General features: G+C 39.2%; 1 long non-coding RNA gene across 1 annotated transcript; it reads left to right on the top strand.

Annotated features, from left to right (window-relative positions):
• The first annotated feature begins 13,506 nt into the window (after positions 1 to 13,506).
• LOC126927018 (uncharacterized) lies at positions 13,507 to 25,342 on the top strand. The gene is made up of 2 exons (XR_007715085.1): positions 13,507 to 14,681; positions 24,814 to 25,342. It is a non-coding gene; the product is annotated as an uncharacterized LOC126927018 (long non-coding RNA).
• The last annotated feature ends 570 nt before the right edge of the window (positions 25,343 to 25,912 follow it).

Genomic DNA, 25,912 nt, shown 5'->3' with positions numbered 1-25,912 from the left:
TTGGGTAAATCGTTGCTTTGTAATATTTGACATAAGAGAAGCTCGTTAACGAACGCGTAACGTCAGATATCCACGTTTACCGCGACTCTTTCAGGAGAAGAACTTTGCAGCTAGGAGAGTTTTAAGGAACTTTTAATTTAGAAGAATTTTAAAGAACGACCGTAACATGTATATTCCGACGCAAATGTCGTTCCTGATAGGAGAATCACACAGTCGAGTTCAGCAATCGAATCGATGTTCAACAGATGCGAGGGCAGAAGCAGACGAAGAATAAAGAGAGAATAAACACGCACTCGTTAAATCAGCGCAACGAGTAAAGTAGATCTAGCCATTATTCCGTTCTGAAAAGGAAGACGAATGGAAGAGGAAAGGAAGGTTCAAAAGAGCATCGTTCGCTTTGATTATTGACACACGCTCACGCTAATAACGGTCATTGAAAGGCGAACGGAGAATGAGAATTATTGAAACTTGGAAATATCGAAAGCTTGAAGCTTCGCTAATTAAGAGAAGTCAACTGTCATAAACATCGATGAAGATCCTATCGACGGAAAGTTAGGAAATTTAATCTTTTCCCTTTACTTTTGACTCGAACGCGAACAGTTTGATCTGTTTCTCGTTTGAGGAACGACCTAACGAGTATACAGAGTCTTTCGCGTACATTACTCGTCGGAAGTTTCGAGTCATTGCGCGTTTCATCAAATTTTGCAGAATTTAAAGAATCGAAGACTTCGCTTTGATAAATTTTTAATTAAAGAAACGTATAGTCGAGTGCAAGCGATTATTGCTGATAACTGTAACATTTATTTTAGTAACGAAATTGACAGGAGATTTGGCATAGATAATACAGGAAAAGTATTTTAAGCTTTCCATATACGAGGGAGGAAAAGTTTAATTATTTATATCGTAAAGTGGCGTCAGGGAAAACCGGTGTCTTATTTCCTGAATCTGAGTCTTCTATCGAGTAAACGTTCCTCTTTAATAAAATCTATAACGTGTTAGAACGATACAACAATTTTAGTTATTCCGTAGAGTATTACGACAACAGTCTTAGACCATTTGCATGATGATCAGGATCTCATGGTCAAGCAGAGAAGTAAGTGTCACAGTGTAAAAGAAAAATAGTATCGGTGCATGACGTAGGGATGATGTACGGTGGTAAAGCGAAAGCTGAAGGACATTCGAATAAAAAGAAATAATAAAAAGAAAATAGTTATCGGTTATACAATGTGAACAAAATTACGTACGTGTTTAGAGCAACGACGTTGCCTACTACAGTTGTACGGTAACGAGCCTTTAGAATTTAAAGCCTGGATATTACTCTCGCGATGCTCGTCGATTATACGATGGACATTTTTCTAATAGTTTACAGTAAAAATATTCCTACGTCCAATAGATTGAATTTCAAGTTGAAAAATAATATTAGAAAAGACTGAAAACTTCACGATTCCTAGGATTACGTGTAACATTGCGTCTGCGGAGCCAGAAAATTGATCCACCGATTGGTCTCAAAGGAAAGTTATTTATAAGTCAAAGAGTATCGTATTGCATCGTTCTTTCTTTATTCGAAGCACTCGGGAACGTTCGCTGTAAACATTTCCATTGTATCGCGATCAACGAAGAATGATTCGTTTCGTAACTATAATCGCATTTTCATCCATAATGGACAAGACGAAACAAAGCGAAAGGAAAGTTGTACGTTCTCAATTACTCCTATACGGAACAAAGATCAGAAGTTATAAGTTATAGTCATAAGGGGCGACTTAATTGAAAATTACCAAGACACTTGACATCACGCGTTGCTCGAGAGCGAAGTTACGCGGATGTTTATATCGTCTGGGAGTCCCAGAGCAGCAGTTAAGGGTTAATATCGAGAGCGCAGCGATGGTAAACGTTATAATAATACAAAGTTCCGATATTCTCTAACTCTAACCATTCTACAAATTTCATCTTTAAACGGTATCGTGATCTGGTCCTGGTTTAACCAATTGGCTGTTTTCCACGAGTATACTCGTCACGAAGAGATGGCAGTATTTTACGTTACGACGAGCCCCGTCAGTACTAAATTGAAAAATAAAACAGTCGTTTCGTAACAACTTAATTCTATATTATAACAGCCACCCGTACTCCGTGTTCGACGAGTATACTCGCCATCGCTTACTGTTCGCGACACACTTTTAGGTACACGCTTTTCAAAGAGGTCGCAACCGCTAACTACTAAACTTTTTTATTCTGACATTGAAATTTAACAAGAATAAATCAATATTAGCGGCAATTTCAGTTCTATCCTTGGCACGTAAATACAATATAATTTACCTTTAACGAAAATGAATGCAATTATTCGTAATTATTCGCGATACTATTTACTTATATATTTTCCTATGTTGTCTTACGACAAGAGGATCAGCAGCAGGGTTAATTTATCAGTGTAAAAATATGCGCAAACTTCCACGATCCAGTTATAACACGCGATATAATTCGCTATTTGCTTAGCTCGCTTCGCCAACTGCCAGCCTCGCTATCTTTGTCCATGAGGATCTATTAAGAGTATCATTTTAATTACACGTTGGTCGATCGAACGGCCAACGAAAAACGCGGCCGACAATTTTGATTAAATAGCCGCTAGCGTTACCGAGAACACGGCTCGTGTAAAACAATTTCGTCAGACAATTTTGGTTATCGGATTTGTTCGGCGAGACGCGCAAACAAACCGGCTTTCACCTCGTCAAAGGCTACGTTTCACGCGAAACTCGCGCCAGTTACAGCGTTAACTTCCTTTGTAGTATTCATGGTGAAATCGCCAATTCATTTCCACCGTCTAACGAGAAAGACGAAACGGACGTATTCTCGGTGAACGCTTCCCTTTCGCGTCTCTCCCGTTCTTCGCATCGCTCTGCTTCAACGCAGTACAACCAGCCAGCTCTCTCGTTCGACAGCTGACAAATTGCCTGCGTAACTTGTTTGCCGCGACCGCGAGAACTATGTTTTAAGTCGAATGATCGTCAGATGTTACGAACAATTGGAAATTATCTTCATTTCCCATATCGCTGGCCGATGCTCACGATCTGTTCAGTTTGGAAAACATGGAACAGCTCGCTGGACGATTAGTTTGAATTTTACGGAATCGCGTTTGAGGTGGAATATGCCGAGATCGTTGATGTTCGACTGCTCCCACGAATACTCTGGTGTCTGTACGTTTTATCAGTCGAACCTAACATTTCTCAGTGACGGATAAGTTTCTTTTTAAAAAATCTACACATTCTTTTCTCTGTTCGATAGAATAGAATTCCGATAAATAAGAATTTGGTATGAAACTAACAACGTTCCAGTCGTACAGAAAGAAAATAGAATTTAATTAAAAAGGTGGGAGGTGGTGTAAGAATCGGCGATAGAATTCATCAAGAGTACGTGACGTTGGAAAAGCTACAGTCACAGATGTTAGAAAATGGAAACGTGATATTGAGAATTATGTAAAGCACGTGGATTGCTCGAATGATGGGGTAACTGTGGGGAAACCTTAAATACACTAATGTAATGGGATGGTTTCGTTGTGATAAAGACGATAATAACGACGATTTTATACAAATGGAAACAGCCAGCTAAAACGATAATGGAGAGGCACTTTCCCATGCCGAAGCACCCATGCCATTCGAAAAAGGGCCTTCGATCGTATAAAATTCACCGCGCAAAAGCTCCCAGGTACAGAGAAAATGTAATTTTACGCAGTTATTAAATTTACGCAGTTATTTCTACCGAAAGAATCGTGTGACGTGGTGCTTAAAAAGATATGGAATGTATAAATATTCAAAAAATCAATTTTATAAAATTAAATCTATCGATCCATTAATAGGATTAAAAGAAAGGAATACATCCGAAATGTACACAAAATTGAAGGAAAGGAAGATTTGTATAAAAATTGTAATAATACGATGCAGCAATTTCACGATACCATTTAATTAAAGTGGGTGTATATTTTTTTGAGAGCATCCTCTGTACATCAGAAATATATTACGAAATAGAAATATGTTATTACTGGTTTTCCGATGAGAATCCGAAGTGTATCAAACATTTAATCGGCGTAGATATTTATCGACGCAACAGTTGCAATTTCACAGATACAAATATCTTGCGAGTTCTCTCATCGTCGTAATTTGTATCTCCTTTATATACATCGTCTGTCTGAATATTCTTTCTAATATTCTAATTGGACTGTAGATTTTGATGCAAATTCATATTTTTGAGAATATGATTGAAAAAAAAAAGAGAAGTAAAGAGTATTTTGTATATTTTATATTTTCTTTCGTATCACGTGCATTTTGTACAATTTTATTGAAATTGGATTACAAGAGCCAAGCAAATCGAACATCAAACGGACTACGCGCCGTGTGTTACTTTATAGGAAAATCACGACAATGTCTGTAACATTCGTAGTATTTTACGATCCTATCTACGATAGCAATTAAAAGTTCATCAAACAGATGATTACATCACGTACAAGCCATTTGAAAGTCAAATTGTTCCATTTTCCGAAAATTTATTCTTTCTAACTTTTTAAGGGTATTGTACATCGTGGCTTATTAACATACTAAATAATAATTGACTGTTCGAATAGTTTGATGATTTTTGGAAAGTACGTGTCCCTGGTAAATATAACTTCTATGCACACTTCCAAATCCGTTTGAAATTTCACCGATACGATCAAGTTAGGCGTGTCTCGCTACAGTGCTGCAATGATCATTTCGAAATGCTTCGTATATCATATACGCAAAAAGTTTCCAGCAACGTTGAAACAGCTTCGCGAGCCACGTGTAATTTATTTATAAAAGATTTTTGCAACTGTCGAGACATCTTGGTATCTGTTAATAATCGTTGAGATATCATTGCAATCAAGTAATTGCACTGTATCATACGCGATAACGAAGTTACTCGATTATTCGAATGGTATGTACTGGGATTAGTTTCGATGGATGTTTGAATGATGACGGAATATTTGGCCAGCATAAGGACTGATCCCTTCCATATCGATCGCGTTTATCGATATTTGATAAAGAGGTCGTTTGCAAATTACATTTACCGTCTACTGTTGCTCACGAAATTATTCCAACTCTGATACGTGCTTCTTTATAAATATATCGCGTGTGTACGTGTATGTTACATATTATATTACATATCGCATATTACATATTATATTGTATTTTAAGTAACAAGATATTTAGTGCGAGTGTATATTTCGCAGAGATTCCAAAAGTGATTAAACAGTCAATTATCCATCACATCGATGCATCTCAATGTTCAATGGGACAGTATTTCGCGTCTATAACATGTTGAAGATAGCTCTTTATGGTGTATCTCGTGGAGGAAATTAATTTCACGAAATTAATTAAACAGTCAATTATCTGTTGTACCGATACGTCTTGATATTCAATGGAATAATTTTTGATATTTATTGTACGCTCAAAATACCTATCTATACTATGTACTATTTTTCCCCCCAAATATTCGCCACAACTATTTTCTGCCTTTTACATTTGCACTTTCAGGATGATTTCAAATTCTACCAATGTGATCTGGATAGTCGTGTTTCGTTACAAAACGAACAAAATCCCGAAGTCTCGTGTAACGGGCTATAGGAGGCGTTGGTGCGTTCTTTAAAACAGAATAACTTTTCAAAAATTGAGTCAAACAATTTGTTTCTTTCCTTTTTTCTTTCTTTTTTTTTTTTTTTTTTTTACGAGTTAGAAGAATTGGAAAGATTAACAATAGGTGACGTGTAAAGAAATGTTGAAAGAAGTACAATTAGTCGGAATAGCGAAGAAGAAAGTAAAGGTAGCTTTTTACAACTTTTCTAGCTGGACCTGTAACGAAGATTTAAATAACACATTTCGAAGATTTCCTCTAACTCGTCGAGCAAAATTCAAATGGTTCGGTCCACAGTTGCAGACGAGTTATTTCGTTCGAATGAACGTACGAAACGAAAGATATTTTTACGGCGAGTGTCGGACTATTTTAGCTTTCGAGGCATTGTAAGTTGAATTTTAGTTGCGGTGTCGACAAATCATTGATTCAGTGACAGTGAATTTTCTTTTTTCTGGGTGTGATGCGAATGCGCAGAAACTTTGACGTCAAACGTTCCCGCTGAACGAACAGGACCTTCCGGCTGCCATGGATATTGATTTTCCTTGGGCTTCAAGGTTTCTGGAGCAGCTGTACCCATCCAGCGCAGACTCCGGCTATTCTCAATATGGCTGCCTATTGTACCCAAATCCGCTCGTTTTGCGTCGCAACGCGCTCGCCGCCATACACCAGCATGCGATCAATGCGCCAATGACATCAGCCGAATTTATTTTCGAATGTGACGCGCTAGACGTTATCAACATGGCCGATACATGTACCCTGTCACGTACTTCCTGATCGTCGTGTCTATCTCCATGGTCGTAAGCATCAATGGTAAGCCTCGCATTTCACTCGCTTTGTCGGGCTGCTTAAACCTTCGCCTCTTTAATTCGACGCGTTTCTCACACGTTTCGCCACGAATCAAATTACATTTTTCTGAAATTAAAAATTCGCCGATACGCGTTGTCCATCTTCGGTATTTGCGAGAGAAGAAAACGATTCTTGCGCCTTATTCGTCACGCCGATTTTCACGTCGATACGATCGGAATACCAAAGTTGATCGACTCGACAATGTATTGACCAGTTAGCCGTTGCGACTAATGCGACTAAAATGCGTTAGAAAGGACAGAACAACTACTTTGTTCACGCTGTATTATAGTTTTTTCATAATAATTATTTATATCTCTTCATTTGTTCGTTTTACCTGGTCCTGGCTTCCAAATGGTCGAAACGTCTTCAAATTTACGAATATATTTTAGTTTTCGCTGAAATTGCAGTTTAAACAGCAAAAACTGCTTTTTACGCGTGACGAGTATACTCGTCAAGAGTAGGTAACTGGTTAAGACGGAAGATAATTTGCCAGGATAGACAATGGCGGTATTTCGTCTTTGAGAATTTTTAATTTGAGGAATTTTTCTTTCAACAAAGAGCGTTTCTGTAATGGAAAATGGAAGTTTCTGTTTCTTCCCATTTTTCTCTTTCTTTCTCGAGGTTCCTTTCAGTTACATGGCCCTATTTGTTTTACGAGCAAGTTGCGTTTTAGGAGCGTGTTTCGTTGAGGGAGTTTTCACTAGATGTCTGAAGGAACGATGTTTCGTCTATTTATAGCGAAGATCTTTCTCTACATATAAACTGCATATAGAGGAAAGTGCACCTGTTGAAGCCTTCACTCGTAGGTGTTAGCCATTTGTGTTACGAATCGTGTAAACAACGATCATCGTACACGGTGCATTTAATTGACTTTTCTTCCGTGATAAGCTTCGCGATGAATTCTCATTTCGAGGCTACCTTTTTCATTTACCGTCTTGCCTATGTTTCCTATGTATAAAATAAATAATTCATACTGAATACATCTATTTCTATTTTCTCTTTTTCTTTAGATAAGAAGAATATTACAATCAACTTTCACAGAGAATTTTTAACATTAGACCGTCCCAAAAGTGTCTTTTATCTTATAAGGAAATAATAGACGCACAACATTTTTTGTTTTAAATTATTTTATTGAATTACGTTTAATCCATCTTATTCTATTGGAACCAGATGTGAAATAAAACAGTATAATTTTTAACTTCATGAAATATACATAGAATATTTCGTGGATATCGAATCTGCAGTCTTGCGTAGATCCAATTGTCGTGTAGATGCAAACGTAGTCGTATACCGTCTGTTTAGTCTTCGGAGATGATCGAATCTGTTAAGAAGCTGAAACTCTAGAGGATTGGTACGATTGATCAAACTTGCGTGGAAGCGTTTTTCCGAACTTGGAAATATCTTTCATAACTGTAGGTATTTTTAAGTACCCGTGTATGATTTCGTTGATTACCTGCCAATGGATAAGGAATACGTTTGCTGCTCTCGGAATACGTTTAATTGAAATAAATCGAAATAAATTTTTCGTAATTTCCGGATACGTTTACGATATTTTGCTTGCCAAGTCTTACCGTCGGACGTATCGCAAGAACAGCAGGAAAATTTGGCGAAATATCGTTAGAGACGCTATTCGACGGAAAAGCTAAACATCCGAAGAATTCCGTTCTAAATAAGAAACCTAAACCGATGTTTCACCTTATTAGACGATTTCCTCGATGATATCCCTTTCCGCAATCTTCCTAGCAATCTTGTCAACGAACGCGACGAAATTTCATCTTACGCATATCGCCGATGTGTCTGTAAATGTCAAGACTAATATCTATTTATTTTTACAAAAATGTACAAAAATCTGACGTTAATGAAAGCACGACACATTTGTTTGAAAAATGAAAGAAAGGAAGAAGTAGAAGGAAGTAATTTCTAAGAAATAAAAGAGAGAAAGATGCGAAGCATTAAAAAGTAGACAACGATTTGCCCAACGTCTTACGTCCGATTCCTACGTCGATTTTAATAATCTTTAGAAATCTAGGATAAATCACGATTTCTATAAATTAATACGTATTTGTCGGTTGATTGTGTCCGATGATCAGGCCAACTGTTAACTACGGAACATCGAACTCACGCAGCGTCGGAACGAGCAAACGATTTATGGTGTCATCAGTGTGATACAATGGAAGATGGAGAGAGATGCGCCAATCTGACCGGAAACTTCACCACTTTCGGGCACAAGTGCACTGGTGATAAAAGGACCTGTATGGTAATGACAAATGATAACAGCGATTCAAACGCTTGTTGATTATACACAGGTCACGCACGTGTTTCAGCAGATGTTTGATATTTTGCTTTGATCGCGTGCTTTTAAAGCAAATAGAATATAGCAAACAGCTAGCTAAAAGCGATATTAGTTATCGTCAACACGAGAGCGAGAGAAGGCTGTTCAAGATAGAGCCACAGTTTCATTTCGTTCATAACGCGATTTTAGTGTTTGGAAATGTTCAATATAGTCGATCAATTCAGTTTCATAATAATTACGTACTTTATTGAAATTGAATCCGCTTTATAGGAACATATGTACATGGTGTACACATTTGAGAGAATATGCAAATGCAATTTTTTATTTGTTCTTCTTATTTATTGGTAATCAACAATGATATTGGATATGATATAATTGTACAGTTTGCACATACACGGCAAAAATTTTACGAAATCCGTAATCGATATTAACCGACCGAATTAACCATGAACGAGCCGTATTCTCTGGAAATGATGCGAGATATTCTGGAAAATTGATATTCCCTTGACTAAAAATATGTTACGTTCACACTCACTCGTGTTCGTTACAAGTTCCAATGTGAAATGTCATACAGAGTGAAACAAGGAATTGTTGCAAATATTAATTTAATTTTAGTATCAAGAATCATTCTACGTACATGTAGAATTCTTTCTCATCTTTTCTTTTCAGTCTTCTTTTTTCTCTTTTCGCTCGATACTATCAAGTTCGTGGTTTAATGCCGCCCAAAATGAGCTCGTACTCGGACAAAATTAAAAGAAATACTATATTTTAGCGTACGAGTGTCTCTTGCGATCCGCTAGGACATGTCATATAACGAACATCGTGAAAGTTTAAAATCTGCAAATATTCCTTTCACGTTTGCTTCTTTCTCTTCAGGTAAAGCGATTTTCTTACACTACCAGCACCGAAGATTCAACGTCTAGTCCACAAACTTGGTCGGTGGAGAGAAAGTGTACTAACAAATGCGACTCCGGATGTATAGTGGTCGGTGAACGAACAAAACTCTCCGCTTGCACCACTTGCTGCGAGAAATCGTTTTGCAATATCGGTACCGGTGCTGCGAACGATCTGACGATAAGAGGGATCGATCTGTTTCTAGCTTTAGTATTACAAATTACATTAACAATTATCATGTATCCGTCCTGACATTGCAGACGAAGTAACACACGATCGTGAATCATTTTAGTCGCCGATGAGAATAATTGGTTCTATTAACGCGTTTATACGTACATTGTAACATACACTGTAATATTACACAACAACACGATACATAAGATTTATCGCATTACCAATGAAAATGCTGTTTTCATTTTATAAATGTGTACATGGAGTTTCATTCCTTATGTGTTTCATAATAATATTACGATGAATATTGATTAATAAATCAATAAAATTACGACGATATCGATAATACGAAGCTCAGAAATAAGAAAATAATAATGATGTTCTCGTTCTAATGATGTCGATAAATCAAAGAACAATTGATAATATAAAAAGGGGATGTTCTTAAGAATACGATGCTCATAATTATAATAATTACAAATACAATCAAATCTACGAGAATGAGATTTAAAACACTGCTAAGTTATTACTCGATCGTTCAACGAACCAATGTAATTTAAATTGTAAATTTTAGAAAAATTGTTATAGCAATACACTACCAATAAATTGTATAAAGTAACAAACTTTTCTAAAAAAAAAAATTCATTAAAACTCTCGATTTAATAATAAATACTTTTTATCGATTTCCATTTTTCCATTATCCTCTACTTAATTCCCAAGGATGTCAATGAGAAACATATTAGGTTGTTCCAAAAGTCTCTGTCTGTTTTATAAGAAAATAATAGATGCACAACATTTTTTCTTTTACATTATTTTATTGAATTTTGTATGATCCGTTTTCTACTAATAGAACAAAATGGATCATAATGTAAAACAAAAAATGATGTGCATCTGTCACTTCCTTATAAAACGAAAGAAATTTTTGGGAAAACCCAATAGAATGGGAATTTTCTCGTGGACACATAACATTAGAAAATTGTACACAACTTTTATTTAAATTCCTTCGTACGATCTCTGTACAATATTCTTTTACTAATTATACCTTAATTTTCTTTTTATTTTACTTTAATTTTTAAGTATCCTCCGATTGGTTTCCAATTATTTTGATTATTTTGCAGGAAGCGAACAATTTTAACGATCGGCATATTTTTCGATACTCGTGAACAAGAGTGTACAACCTGGACGTTTATACACACCCACATTTCTCTCAAACGCACAAACATCCGCATTCCGTTTATAATACTAAAATTTCGCTGGAAACAGGGAAACGCGAGATCAGGTATCTACTAAATCGCTTAAACTATATAGTTTATACCAGCGCGTTTACAGCTGTAACCAATTAACGTAATTACACTGCCTAAATGAAAGCATTCAGTTTATACTCGTGCATTCTGTTCTTTCAACAGCATCCTGGAAATCTGCGTGTTATCATTTTCGTAGAAATCGAGAGAGCTTAGGTTGAATGTAGATCCGACATCGTCAAACGGAAAATTACAAAGTTCTTGAATTCCTGGAAGGTTCTAACGGGATATAGGGTTTTGTTCCAATGGAAAACACATATTCGTTTCTAGAAATCGGTTTTAATTAAATTTCCACATCCGTGAACAAAGGGATATGATTTATCGTGCGATAGCATATAATGAAAACTAAGGCAAAGAATGGAATTTTTTGTTTTTCGTAGAAAACGTGAGACGACATCGCCTTGTTAAGAGGAAATAAAACCATTCCAGGAAAGAATAACGATCGTCGTTAAGCGTAATGTAATTTCTTTCTGAAGAGTCATACTAATCTATCGCCCACGCGTAATGCCTCGATGCTAAGCATCTCTCATTTTGCATCTCGTTCGTTGCCATTCATCTCGTTGTGTAAAACGCAAATAAAATGGAAAGAAATATTTTTTATTCCAAGAAGCAATTATTCAAACAACAATTTATCAACGGATAAGAAAATCAGAAATGTCCCTTTTAATATTTTTAAAATTAATATTAAAACCATCTTTCTCTTCTTTTTTACACTCTTACTTATCTGAAATTCTTTATCTCCTAATTTCGATAAACCATTTTACAAAACGTAGGCTATTGTCCGTTTTACGTTTAACTGTTATGAAATTTTGCAGTCCATTTATGCATAATCTTGCGAGTAAAGTACATTTTGCCAAAAGTAATCGAGCGTCTGTCTACTTTTGAACAATACTGTACCCAACAGCTACTTACAGTGGCTACAAAAAGTATTTCTGTATTATTTCTACCATTGTGTTTATCCCAGCGTGCTAATCAATTATATTAATTGAAAGCATATTAATTGTCCTCTGTCTGCAAAAGCCTTACCGACATTTACACGCTGGATCGTTTAGGATCATGCAATATCTGTTTACGTTCTCGTGTTTTAAAAAGTGTGCTCAAAAATTCTTGAATACTCTTGCAAGTTGTTAGAATATCTTCCAATAATTTTCATATCGATACATGTGAATCTTTTTAAGCGAAGCGGAATCTAAGCAAAAATATGAAGAAAGTGGAAAATCGCTTAAAGTCACTGGTCGAAAACCATCCACTATGCAGATGGACAGATAAATTTCGCGTCACTTGATAGTACTATCGTATGACTACGAACTATTGACACTAGTTGAAAGTGAAATGTAACGGCTGATGAAAAAAAATTGAAAAAGATAGAGATACGTAAGTATTAGCATTAGGTTGGCATAAAAGTTTCTTTCGTTTTGTGAGGAAATAATAAATGTACATTTTTTGTATCATATTATTGTATTGAATTATGTATGATCTATTTTGTAGTAATAGAATCCATTTTATTTTATTCGTACAGAATTCAATAATAATAACATTATATTTCCTTATAAAACTAAAGAAACTTTTGGGACAACCTAACGCATATAAATACCTTTTCACAGCCACTGTATAAGATTATAAAAGATACTGATATACAAGATATTGTTAGCTGTAGCTGCACAGCCACCACGCACTGAGCATTGCAAATATCGAAAGCCATGAAGAAAATTTGAAGAAGAAATGCTGTAATTTTATAAAACTGAATTGTAATCGACGAGACGAGCAAACGTGTGACAGATATCGTAGAATAGAAAAAAAAGTGTGTAATAGACAAAAAAAGAAATGTTTAATATAAATTTTACTTAGAATTCATACACGTAAGTAGATATGACTTTTCTGCCAGTCACTGTGCATTATCTGACATAATTTATCTCTCGTACTTATTCTTTCATCCAGGCAAAGGAAGCTGTCGGAACAGATTTAATTCCCGTTCATTAGATTCGTCGCCTTACTGAATACGATATTTTCGAGTTCGCGGTTCAAGGGAAAGCGAAGAATTCTGGTGGGGTCGAGAGTGTCACGTAAAATAAAGAACAGGGGGCTCGAACGAAAAGAAAAAACATCTGTTTCTTCTTTGTTTGTCATCCCTCAATATCCCCACTACCCTGTAGGCGTACGTGACCGTTGTCACACTTCTAGGACATTCGGTGGAAGGACCGTTAGGATACAGGTGACTCATTAGGCACTTCGGCGATATACATTGTCGCCAAGGCCGCCACATCTCTATCTCCATCATCGGTCCATCGGATTTGAAGTATGCCGGTCGTGACAAGAGCAACGTTCAAGATGAAATCCTCGGCCCTTGTTAAATCGTCTCGGTCGGGTTCGAACAATGCGTTCGCCAGCATCCTCGTTTCTCGGTGATTGCACATAAAGCTGCCATTATTAGAACTTCAGTGGGCGGTAAGCGCTGGTGCTTTTTCCAGTCTCGCGTTCGCGCTTACTCTTACGCACAATTCGCCGCTGCACTCGCATGCGTTTCCAGCCGCGTTCATCCGTCCATGTGGCTGCCAGTCGTAACGCGAAGCTCGTTCGTCGCGTTTACTCCACTTTTTTCATCGAAAAGTTTTATCCGGAATATCACGTTCGACTCGACGACCGATTAATTATCGTATTTTACTTTCATCAATGGTGCATCATTTTCATGGGAAACGTTTAAATTTCCACGTGGTGCCACGTGGTGGAAAAATTGGCCACCGGTTGCTGCACGACGCTCCTTCGTCGCGTTTATTCCACCTCTTCGGCGAAACGTTCCATCCGGAACGTCGCGATCGACACGAGATCGAAATTAATTATATTCTACTTTCTCCGATGGTGGATCGTTCTTGCGCGAAAGAAAATTAAATTCCTACGGCACGTGGTGAATAAATTGGCCACCAGTTGCTGCACGACGCTCCTTCGTCGCGTCTACTCCACTTTTTCGTCGAAACCTTCTGTCCGGGGGTATCGCGATCGACCCGAGATCCGATCGATCGTCTTATCCTTCCGTCCTTTTCGCGAAAGTCGTTCGAATTTGTGTGACGCGCGCGTGGAAAATACTGGCGCGAATCTTCGAGTTAGTGAGAATCTTTGGCTCGAATTTGATGATTCGTTCGCGTGGGAATCGCAGGGCGAGGCGTGCGATTGTCGCGATCGCTCTTATCGCTCGCTCCACTTACGTTCCGCTTCGTTCTACCGATTACTAGTTTGCTGCATTCCCGGTTACTTTACTGGTGGTGAATCGTTAATCGACGCGAGTTACCGCCGACGAGTTTGTTACGATACGCAAGTACAGTGGAAAAAGGAGTTTAGCGAAACAGTTTCGTAAAGCTAAACGATTGGACGAATCGAAAGGAATTGGAAGTCGTTCTAAGAATTCTGTTCGAAGACAGCTTTGAGAAGGCGAACGGCGATTGAAAAAAGAAGAAATTGAAAGACGTCGAAGGAAATCGAGAAACGTTCGAATTCAACGAGGCAGTTTCGTACGCCTAGAGACGATGATCGAAGGAAATTGAGAAAGATTCGTCTGTATTTTAAGATACTGTATCAATTTGGTATAAATAGGTCGAGCAAATATTCACGGTTAATCTTTTCGATAAAGCACTACCTACAAAACCACTGCATTCTATGATTTCATTTCATCTCTGGTGTACCGTAGAATCGTTCCCTTCTCCATTATACGATCGATTAAACAACACCCTGTGTATTAAAACCAACGATTCACCTTCGTATTACTTCCGCGCTAGCTACGTGATAAAGCGCGAGACATTGAAAATGTTAGAACGCGAGAGTATGGTCGCATCCGCGTCTATATGACACGGCGTTTCGAACGCGTTACGAACCGGCGAAATGAAATGAGAATATCGGGTCTGCGAATTAGCTGCTTTCATCGCGATAACTACGTCTGCGAGTGAACGAGCATGCCTGGCGAGTTTTGGGTAGCCAGAAAATCCTATTGAAATTTCGATCAAAGCGCGCGAGACATGACGCGATCGAAACTTCCCAGTTTTCTCCTCGCCACGTGGCTGCTCGGCACGATCGCTACTAAGTCGCGAATGAGCGACTTTTTGCAAAGCTTGCAGGAGTACGAGATCGTTTACCCTCGAGTGATCCCGAATGAGAGCGCGCGGAACAGAAGATCGACCCACGAAGACCGAGAAACTTAGCGCGAGTATCTCCACCAAGAGCCGGTGTTCCTCGAGATCAGCAACTGGACCTTAAGGACCATGTCCAACGATCGATTGATACTGTCGTCGAATTTCACCGTGAATTGGGTGCGCCAGGGTAAAACCAAGTCCGAGCGACGTAACGCCAAGGCGAACTGCGATCTTCGACAAGGCAGCTTGGAAGGAGACGCGAGTTCCTTCGTCGTCGTGACGATATGCGAAGAAGAAGTGTACGCCTTGATGTTGATCGGGCAGAGATCGTTCTTCGTTCAGCCGCTGACGAATGGCCAGCATGTGATGTTTCAGCCGAAAAACGAAAAGTGGTGGTCGATCAGGAATAATTCGAGCTTCGTGTCTGTGAATCCGGAAAATCCTGCAGGTGAGAAGGATCGTTATCGCGATGGCTTTTCATCTTTCGTTAGACGGTTGGATGTAGGTGATTGGTTGATCGATTTACCGACTTCCTTGCCAATTATGTTATAAGCTTCTTACTTTGCGATCCGCCGTTAATTGCTTCTTCTATTCTAAAATTGACTCTGATCGTGATACTGTAAGAACTGATAGCGTCGATATTATAATACCATACATAGAGTATGAGAGTAATCGTAGTACAAACGAATATATATATATGTCGGAGATGAAAGAATACTGGAACCTTCCCTTCGGAACTTTGGGAAGACCCCTAGTATTGTAATTTAGATTTCACCATAGCCGAATTAAGAAACTGTTGTCATTCGATTCGACTGTACTTATTTGAGATTTATGATAGTGAGCTCGGGCTCGAGGCGACAACCAGTCGCCGAACGTAGTCGCGGTCAAGGGATGAACGTTTTGTCTAACAAAGGCATGAAGTAACCCTATAGCTCTCCTTAAAAGAAATACTTAGGACGGGGCACGACGGTAAGCATTTCAACGATTTCTGTCCCGTGGCTCGCCACACGCAGACTCTATTCTTTGAGTAAGATGATTACCAGATGTCGACGCGTCTCCACAGTACATGTTCAGCTAGCCCGAGGACCTGCTATAAATCTTAAGGTCTGTTTAACTAAAGTCCTTCAAACCGACAAACAGTCCTCGTCCCAGCTACGAGAAAATAGGAGAAATCTATTTTTCTCACCAACGACGCTTCCTCTTCTCGAACTTTCTCCTAAGGGCGGCTAGCACCCTTCCCTAACCACCAACATGGAAATTGACCAATTAACAGTAACGCCAATTTCCCTCACTTTCCGAATGAAGGCTTTTCTCCACGAATCCGATGATTTCGTGCCCTTGGGCACACCCATCATAGTTTTCCTCGACAGCGTTACCGTGATGGAGAACCACTCTCCGGTACGATCTCAAAGACGATTCAAGTAACTCTCAGATACGTAGTGATTGCCTCGTGCATTAACATTGAGTACAACTTAGACGCTGAGGAAAAGTAGAGTCTGTCATCCCCTTGACCGCGGATTCGTTAGTGAGCCTAGGATCATTGTCATTAGCTTCTCGAGTACCTAATTATCCTATTACTTGTCCAATTCCATCATAGTCATATTTGCACTAGTAAATATCTCCTCTATTGCATAATGATCACGTCTAGCGCCAATAGGGATTCGTTTCACGCCCTCAACCCTAACTCAAATCTTAACGCCGCCCCGACATCAGAAGTGGGATCAGTGCCGATTATAACAGTGCTAGAACTTACGATCATCGTGCTCAAGTCGCAAGTCGTGCGCAATTCAGTCGCTAGTGCAAATCGAGTGTGAGACCTAACAATTATCGCTACCACGTTTTAACCCTTAAAATCGCGTGCTCCGACTCCGCTGCATGGGGCGCAGCTGCCAACCTGATTATGGAAGGAAACTATAATTTCAATAACGAGTGGCGAGTCGACTTCTACGTACTGGAAGCACCAACGGATAGATCAAGTCATCTGGGTGAGTCGTTTCCATTTTACTCCGATTCGGGAGCCGAGCGTTCACTAATTAAAGTGTCCGCGGCCTCGAGATTTTTTGGCAAAGGAATGACTGACATATTAGTAATGCGAGGAGTAGGGAATACCTGTATTAAACATACGCCTCCCATTTGTTCATTGTGTGTATTAATGATTTTTACATCGAAGATAGTTTCTCATGTCCTTGCTGATAGTTATTTGAAATATGATGTCGCGATTAGTTGCGGAACTCTAAGTCTGGTTTTTGACGTAACATTACACAAAATAGCCTCGCTATGTGTAAAACAAAAATGATTGGTGTCTGTAATGAAACCACTGCAAACGAGATCGTCGTTAATGAAGTTGACGCTGATGTACATGGTAATAATAAAAGTCGATCAATTTCTCTTCTCGACAAATTCAAAGATTCATTCGTTACGGGTTTCCTACGTATTCGCGTAAATGCAGGCCGGTTAGAAATACGATTAACTGATCCTAACACCACCGTAGGAGGAAGTCCTCATAGACTTAGCGAGGAGGAGCGAAGAGCGGTACGTGAGAAAATAAGCGTTCTAATTAAAGCAAAAATTATAAGGCCTAGTAATTCGCCATTAGCGAGCCGTAACTCGTGAAGAAAAAAAACGGCTCAGATAGATTACGAGTGGATCCCCGAGATCTAAATCAAAGTATCGTCGCGGATCGGTACCCTTTACTCCTTATTGCGGATCAAGTCGCGAGATCGCAAGAGGCGAGATATTTTATTAGCCGGGACATGGCCAGCGGGTTTCACCAAATTTCTATTTATCCTAATCCAACGAAGTTTACAGCGTTCGTTACCCCGACAGACAATATGAGTAGATAACGATGCCGTTTGGACTGAAAAATTGCACCGTCCGTCTTTCGGAGGGTCATTCGCAAGGCCTTAGGTGACCTCGCTCATTCGTATGTTGTTATTTATTTCAATGACGTCCTAATTATTGCCAACTCGATAGATCGAGCTTTGGAAAGATTGAACACCGTATTAGATACCCTCGTAAAAGCCGGATTCTCTTTTAATTTTGCGAAACGTTCTTTTCTAAAGACATCGGTGCTCCATTTGCGATATGTAATTCATAACGGAGAAGTTCGTCCTAACCCGGGTAAAATACACACCTTAAGTTCTTCACCTGTGCCAACGACCGTTACACAACTCAGGCAGTTCATAGGGTTAGCTCCGTACTTCCGAAAATTCATCCCTAAATTCTCACAGACGATGAAATCCCTGTATGCGCTCATCTCAGATAACAGAAATATAACTTGGACAGATAGACACGAGAAAATAAGACAACAGGTAGTTTCCGCCCTGACCGACGCGCCGGTGCTAACGATATTCAACCCCAATTACCCGATAGAACTACATACTGACGCTAGCTCGGAGAGTTACGGGGTGATTTTGACGCATCAAGCCGAAGGTAAGAACAAGGTAATAGGGTATTACAGTAAAAGAACCAGCCCCGCGGAATCCAGATATCACTCCTATGAACACAATACATTAGCTATCGTAAACGCCATAAAACATTTCTGTCACTATCTATAGGGACGGGAATTTCTTGTCGTCACGGATCGCAACTCGTTGAAAGCATCGAGTAATAAAGTACATTTAAATGACAGGGACCATAGGTGATGGGCTTACTTGCAGACTTTTATTTTTGACATTATGTATCGGGAAAGTAAACGGACGGCTCACAAATTTCTTGTCGCGAAACCCCACAGGCGTTGACCCTATTAAATTCGACAAAATCAAAGAGAAAATAGTTGACTGGCCGAAATTTCGGAAGATTGGCTATTAGCGGGACAACGTTGTGATTCTCAAACCTTGGAAATCGTCAAGGGATTGCAAAACGATGGACTCGCGGAAGACATCGCGAATACATACGAATTACGGTTCGGTACTCTGCACCGTAGGATACAAAGAAAAGGCAGGATTCTCTGTGTACCTACAGTCCCAAGATGTTTTAGATAGTCTGTTATTAACCATGTGTACCAGTCAGTTATGCACTTAGGTTGGGAGAAAACGCTGGAGAAACTATACGAGTATTACTGGTTCGAAGGGATGGCGAAGTACGTTCGCCGATTCATTGAGAACTGTCATGCTTGTCATGTTTCGAAAGCTAGTTTAGGTAAGATACAAGCCGAACTGCATTCTATACCTAAGACCAGCATACCCTGGCATACGGTCCACATGGACATAACAGGCAAGTTGAGTGGTAAAAGCAATTCAAAGGAGTACGTCATTGTTTTGATCGACGTCTTCACTAAATTCGTATACCTGCATCATACTCGTAAGATAGATTCCCTTAACACCATTAAAGCGCTTAAATCCGCTATATTTTTATTCGGGAGTCCCTGCCGGATAATAGCAGATCGGGGGAAGATGTTTTAAGGGTAAAAGAATTTCGAGAATTCTGCGAAAGCAAACGAATTAAAGTTCACTTGATAGCGATCGGTGCTAGTAGGGCCAATGGACAGGTAGAGCGTGTTATGGGTACATTGGAAAATATGTTCACGGTAGTAGAGACGACCGGGCGGCCGTGGCAAGACGCGATTGGGGAAATACAGTTGGCTTTGAATTGCACCACCAACCGCGTGACAAACTCGAGCTCATTAGAACTACTAATAGGTAGAACGGCAAGACTTCACGATCTGTTGTTACCCGATAACATCAAAAGTATCGATATCTCCAATATAAGACGACAGGCAATAAAGTGGATGGAAACTAGTGCTAGGTATGATGAGGATGGATTTGACAAAGCTAAAGCTTAAGCGGTTAGGTTTAATCTCGGTGATTTCGTATTACGCAAGAATGAGGAAAGGAATCAAACCAAACTAGATCCAAAATTTAGAGGTCCATTTGTAATAGCAGAAGTCTTGGAAGGGGACAGGTATATCTTAAGGACATTAGACGGTAAGCGACCGTACAAGTACAGTCACGACAGGTTAAGGAAAATGCCAGATGGTTGCACCCCTGCCGAGTTGGATGTCTGTAGTGAAGGCAATAACAGTGACCATGACGATATGAGCACTTCGACCTCGGAAGATCAGTAGCACTATGCCAGTAACACCCGGCAGAGCGAGTTCGCACGTGTTTCGGGGAAATAATGTGATAAAGCTCAGAGAGAACGTGTGATGTAGTTCAAACGCTTTTGTGGTAATAGTGTGATGAGGCTCAGTGAGAACATGCGATGTGACTCGTATGCATCTCGGGGCGACAGTGTGATGAGGCTCAGTGAGAACATGCGATGTGACTCGTATGCATCTCGGGGCGACAGTGTGATGAGGCTCAGTGAGAACATGCGATGTGACTCGCATGCATCTCGGGGCGACAGTGTGATGAGGCTCAGTGAGAACATGCGATGTGACTCGTATGCATCTCGGGGCGACAGTGTGATGAGGCTCAGTGAGAACATGCGATGTGACTCGCATGCATCTCGGGGCGACAGTATGATAAGGCTCAGTGAGAACATGCGATGTGATTCGCATGCATCTCGGGGCGACAGTATGATAAGGCTCAGTGAGAACATGCGGTGTGGTTCGCATGCATCTCGGGGCGACAGTATGATAAGGGCTCAGTGAGAACATGCGGTGTGGTTCGTATGCATCTCGGGGCAACAATATGGTAAAGCTCGGTGAAACCGTGGAACAAAGCTCTATGTGCTCACACGATCTAGAAGACCGAGATCCTTTGGAGTGCGAAATCGAAAATGGTCCATCATGCCGATACGATCCGACTAATAACCTGCAGAATGCAACTATCACCTTGAGTACTAACTATAACGCTACTAATTTTCATTATCTTTTATTTCTTTGCTGCCAAACCCCCGAACAGGATTTGTTGCTACACTGGACCCTTGCCTTATTCGAACATCTAGTTAAATTGTGAATAATGTCAATTGTATCGAGTCTAATGTTAGGAAACTCAATATTTTAGTTACACACGAGGACGTGTGATAGTCAGAATGGCCGTGTCGGAGATGAAAGAATACTGGAACCTTCCCTTCGGAACTTTGGGAAGACCCCTAGTATTGTAATTTAGATTTCACCATAGCCGAATTAAGAAACTGTTGTCATTCGATTCGACTGTACTTATTTGAGATTTATGATAGTGAGCTCGGGCTCGAGGCGACAACCAGTCGCCGAACGTAGTCGCGGTCAAGGGATGAACGTTTTGTCTAACAAAGGCATGAAGTAACCCTATAGCTCTCCTTAAAAGAAATACTTAGGACGGGGCACGACGGTAAGCATTTCAACGATTTCTGTCCCGTGGCTCGCCACACGCAGACTCTATTCTTTGAGTAAGATGATTACCAGATGTCGACGCGTCTCCACAGTACATGTTCAGCTAGCCCGAGGACCTGCTATAAATCTTAAGGTCTGTTTAACTAAAGTCCTTCAAACCGACAAACAGTCCTCGTCCCAGCTACGAGAAAATAGGAGAAATCTATTTTTCTCACCAACGACGCTTCCTCTTCTCGAACTTTCTCCTAAGGGCGGCTAGCACCCTTCCCTAACCACCAACATGGAAATTGACCAATTAACAGTAACGCCAATTTCCCTCACTTTCCGAATGAAGGCTTTTCTCCACGAATCCGATGATTTCGTGCCCTTGGGCACACCCATCATAGTTTTCCTCGACAGCGTTACCGTGATGGAGAACCACTCTCCGGTACGATCTCAAAGACGATTCAAGTAACTCTCAGATACGTAGTGATTGCCTCGTGCATTAACATTGAGTACAACTTAGACGCTGAGGAAAAGTAGAGTCTGTCATCCCCTTGACCGCGGATTCGTTAGTGAGCCTAGGATCATTGTCATTAGCTTCTTGAGTACCTAATTATCCTATTACTTGTCCAATTCCATCATAGTCATATTTGCACTAGTAAATATCTCCTCTATTGCATAATGATCACGTCTAGCGCCAATAGGGATTCGTTTCACGCCCTCAACCCTAACTCAAATCTTAACGCCGCCCCGACATATATATATATATATATATATATATATATATATATATATATATTCGGTTTAATAAATTTAATTTAATAAATTTAAACCGTCAAACAGGGAGGGCTTAATCTGCAGGCAAAAAGGAGAAAAAGAAATAATCATTTACAAAGCGAACGACCATTAGCTAATTCCAATTTAAAAATATAGCTAAAGTCAAAGTCATTTTGAACAAATGTTTCCTGTACGCGTTACCGTTTGGCATGGACGAACGTCTCGGACGTTGATGTCCGTACATTTATATATATATATATATATGCAGTTCTGATAATCATTTTCAACTCGCACAGGAAAGAAACATCACTGAGGCTACCTCGAATTAAATTCGCGTATCAAGTAACAGGATAGATACGATTCATACGAAGCTTTGCGTCGTTATTCGAGGTAGGAAAAGCTTTAGCAGTGATATCGAGAAAAGCGAAACTACGAAATCATCGCTGTCGTCGAGACAGAAATTGCTGCGAATATCGCGGAAAGCAGAGCGACGGTAAAGAGTATTACAGGAAAAAGTTGTTCGGAATGTTAGCCTTGGCAAACATATTTCAAAGCCGTTGAATATGGCGAGATTGTCCGCTTTGTAAATATTTACCGAAAAACATGTCGTACGAAGCTGGGCAATAAACGCGTTTTTCCACAGTTACAAACAAGTATCGTACGTATGAAACAAGTAACGACGAATTTTCCATTCCACGGCACGCGACAATTGACCGTATTATCAGCGTTTCGTCAGAGTTTCAAGAACTGCACTTTCTTTTCTGTATTTATGGTTTCGCAACTGTAAAACGGAAGGTTTATTCTGGAGATGCGAGTTCGCGTGAACAACTAGCGCAACGAGTAAAAACACGCGGTTTTTGCAACTCGATCGAATTGTTAGCAACTGTGTGTACGAGATCGTATTACTCCCATCGTTGATCGATGTCAGGCTTCTATCCGAGCACGCGGACAACGTTCTCCAACGACCAATCAAACATACCAGATAATAATTTTTCATTGTATCATTATTGTAGCTATTAACGACACGGGCTTGTTGTCGCATGATGAAAAGCATGCAACTGCGCTGACACGATAATACAGCGAACTTTTGCACGCTGCGATGGAAAACGCGTCGTTACCTGTTTCGTACGAACGATACTCGTTTGTAATTCTGTAAAGAAACGTCCGTTGACGAACATTATATAAAGTTCTTCCTTCTTCTTCTTCTTGTCTGTAAATCAACTACTTACAATTTGACGGTTTAAATTTGGCACACCCCGTATATACAGGATGCAACGGAACAATGTCTGAAAGCGAGAACAACGCGAATCCTTGTGGAAAAATGAAGAAAAAGTATAGGATAAAACGTTCTCATTTTCGACTTGGAGAATCGAGTCTGAAAATTTATCAAGTATACTCGAACTGTATCTGAATATCGGTTCGAATAATAAATTTATTTAATTATATAATTAATTTATTACAAAGGAAATACAATCTGGATGTGAATGTTAAATGGAAACAAATTTTGCTAAGTTGAAAATCGATCGTATCGTAATTACCACGACTCGTTGTTTACAGATTAAAAATCTGTTTTACGAATACGAGGAGCTATATATCTACTATTATTAATCAATTTTTATGAAAAATTTCGTACGATGCGCGGATAAATTCTAATTTGATAAATTGTTGGAAACGTGGAAAATTGAATGCAATAAAATTACGTGGCACGGTTTACACGGTTGCAACTTTATGACCCACTCAGGTCAAGTAGCAATGAAATTTATTGCATATATCGGAGATTCAAGGCACGTAATTGGCAGTTTATAAACAAATTATTTGTTCTCTTAATTAAATTGCCCGCGTCGAAAGCTGTGAAACGTTTTTGTATCGAAATCGAAGAATCCAACATCGCGATCCTATGAATCGAAGAATGCGACGTAAATGTTCGAAGTATGGTTGAGAAACGATAGAAAATTCCAAGTGTTACGCTGTATTTCTCGTTCGATTTAAATCGAAATTTTAATGAGGAACAGCGCCGATTGATATTTAAAAGTGAAACGGTTAAGAGCAACGATACAGGTTTTGTTAAAAGTAATTGGTCTCTTTACCTCGCTGTTTAAACGGGTTTGCTTGACGTTACTTTGATCAATTTCCATTGACACTTTTATAGATAGCATTCTTTTTTACGGATGGAAAGCCGTCTGATGAAAATTTGTCTGAAATGTCCGTCGTAAAATTGCATTTTCGCGGGCAACAGAAAACATTGGAATTTTGTACAAAAGCGCAATACTTTAATTAGCGCAAAATTCCATTTTCCCCGCTGGGAAATTGAATTTTCTATTAAAGCGTGATACGTTTAATCAGCGGTGGCGTAAATTCAACAAACTAACAACTGGAATATTGACTTGTCACAATTTTGTGACACCGTATTTGTCGTTGATACGTTCCAGTCTGGTCGTATTTACAATTTCAGAAATTTTGCAACTATTTTTTCATTTTATCCGTAACGAGAATAGCGAAGATAAGACAGACAAACGTGGTAAAACGTTGATAATTCGGTTACAGGGAAATCGAATAAATTTGAAGTTGAAGAAAGTAAGAGAAAGTCGAAACGAAGCAAACGCGATTCCTTAAGCCACGATGTTCAGGGATTTTATAATCTTTCCGGTGACGTCTTCGACGTGGAATACCCAGAAGCTGAGAAATTGATTCTGTACGATGAAAAAGACGATGTCTGCACAGAATACAACGATACAATAGTGGAAAAATTATCGATCGACGTAAATCCTGTTGAGAAATGCTCAGTTGGTATGACCGCTAGTTACTAAAAGGTTACTAGGGTTATGTTGGTACGACTCCTAACGACGCTCTTTTGTCATAGGAGTCGACCACGCCTTATTTGCTAAGACGCATTGGGAGAGTTTAGACGTTTGCTGTGTGATTTGGTGTTTTGTATAAGAGAGAAAATAAAAGGTGTGATAACCAATCCGAGTGGATCCGAGATTGATTATCAACCCCAACCTATATAAAATAACAAATCCCGAGGAAATTGGATACTTCTCTGGTCCTAAATTGCAAAGGAACAGATTATCAAGTAAGTCAAATATTTTTCCAAATGCCATTCTTGTAGAATCGTTGCTTTTCTACTTACCACGTACAATATAGCGGTTAATAAATTAACGAATCATCGAATATTACTGAAAGAAAGAAATTGTACTGATATTCCAATCTATCGTGTACAAAAGTAATAATAACAGCATGTAATATAAGAATAGCTTATCTTCAGCCTTAAAAGGAACTCGGTTTACAATTATTCTCCCTATTGCGTTCCACTCTCGCTTCATCTTCTACACGTGCATCTATATTTCGCTGTTTTTAATTTATTTTATTATTCCCTGTCTATTACACATATGTATATTGTCCATTGCACGAATCTTTATCTATCTTGCCTAATTTAATGTAAAAAATAGAAAAATAGACAAATTTGCTGGAGGAATACGTTTACCAAAATTTGTCAAGAATTTTAAAGAAATTTGCAGGATGAAATTCACGGTGATACCGAATTGATATTTTTGAAATTATACTTTTGAAATAATTATTTATATCATAATAATTATTTCACGAATACTTGCTCGTAGATATTAATTTATGCTTTTAATAATCA

Source organism: Bombus affinis, unplaced genomic scaffold, assembly GCF_024516045.1.
Source record: "Bombus affinis isolate iyBomAffi1 unplaced genomic scaffold, iyBomAffi1.2 ctg00000068.1, whole genome shotgun sequence".
In the NCBI taxonomy this organism is placed as follows: Eukaryota; Metazoa; Arthropoda; class Insecta; order Hymenoptera; family Apidae; genus Bombus; species Bombus affinis.
The sequence above is the reverse complement of the archived record's forward strand: the minus strand, read 5'-3'. Positions and strand labels throughout refer to the sequence as shown.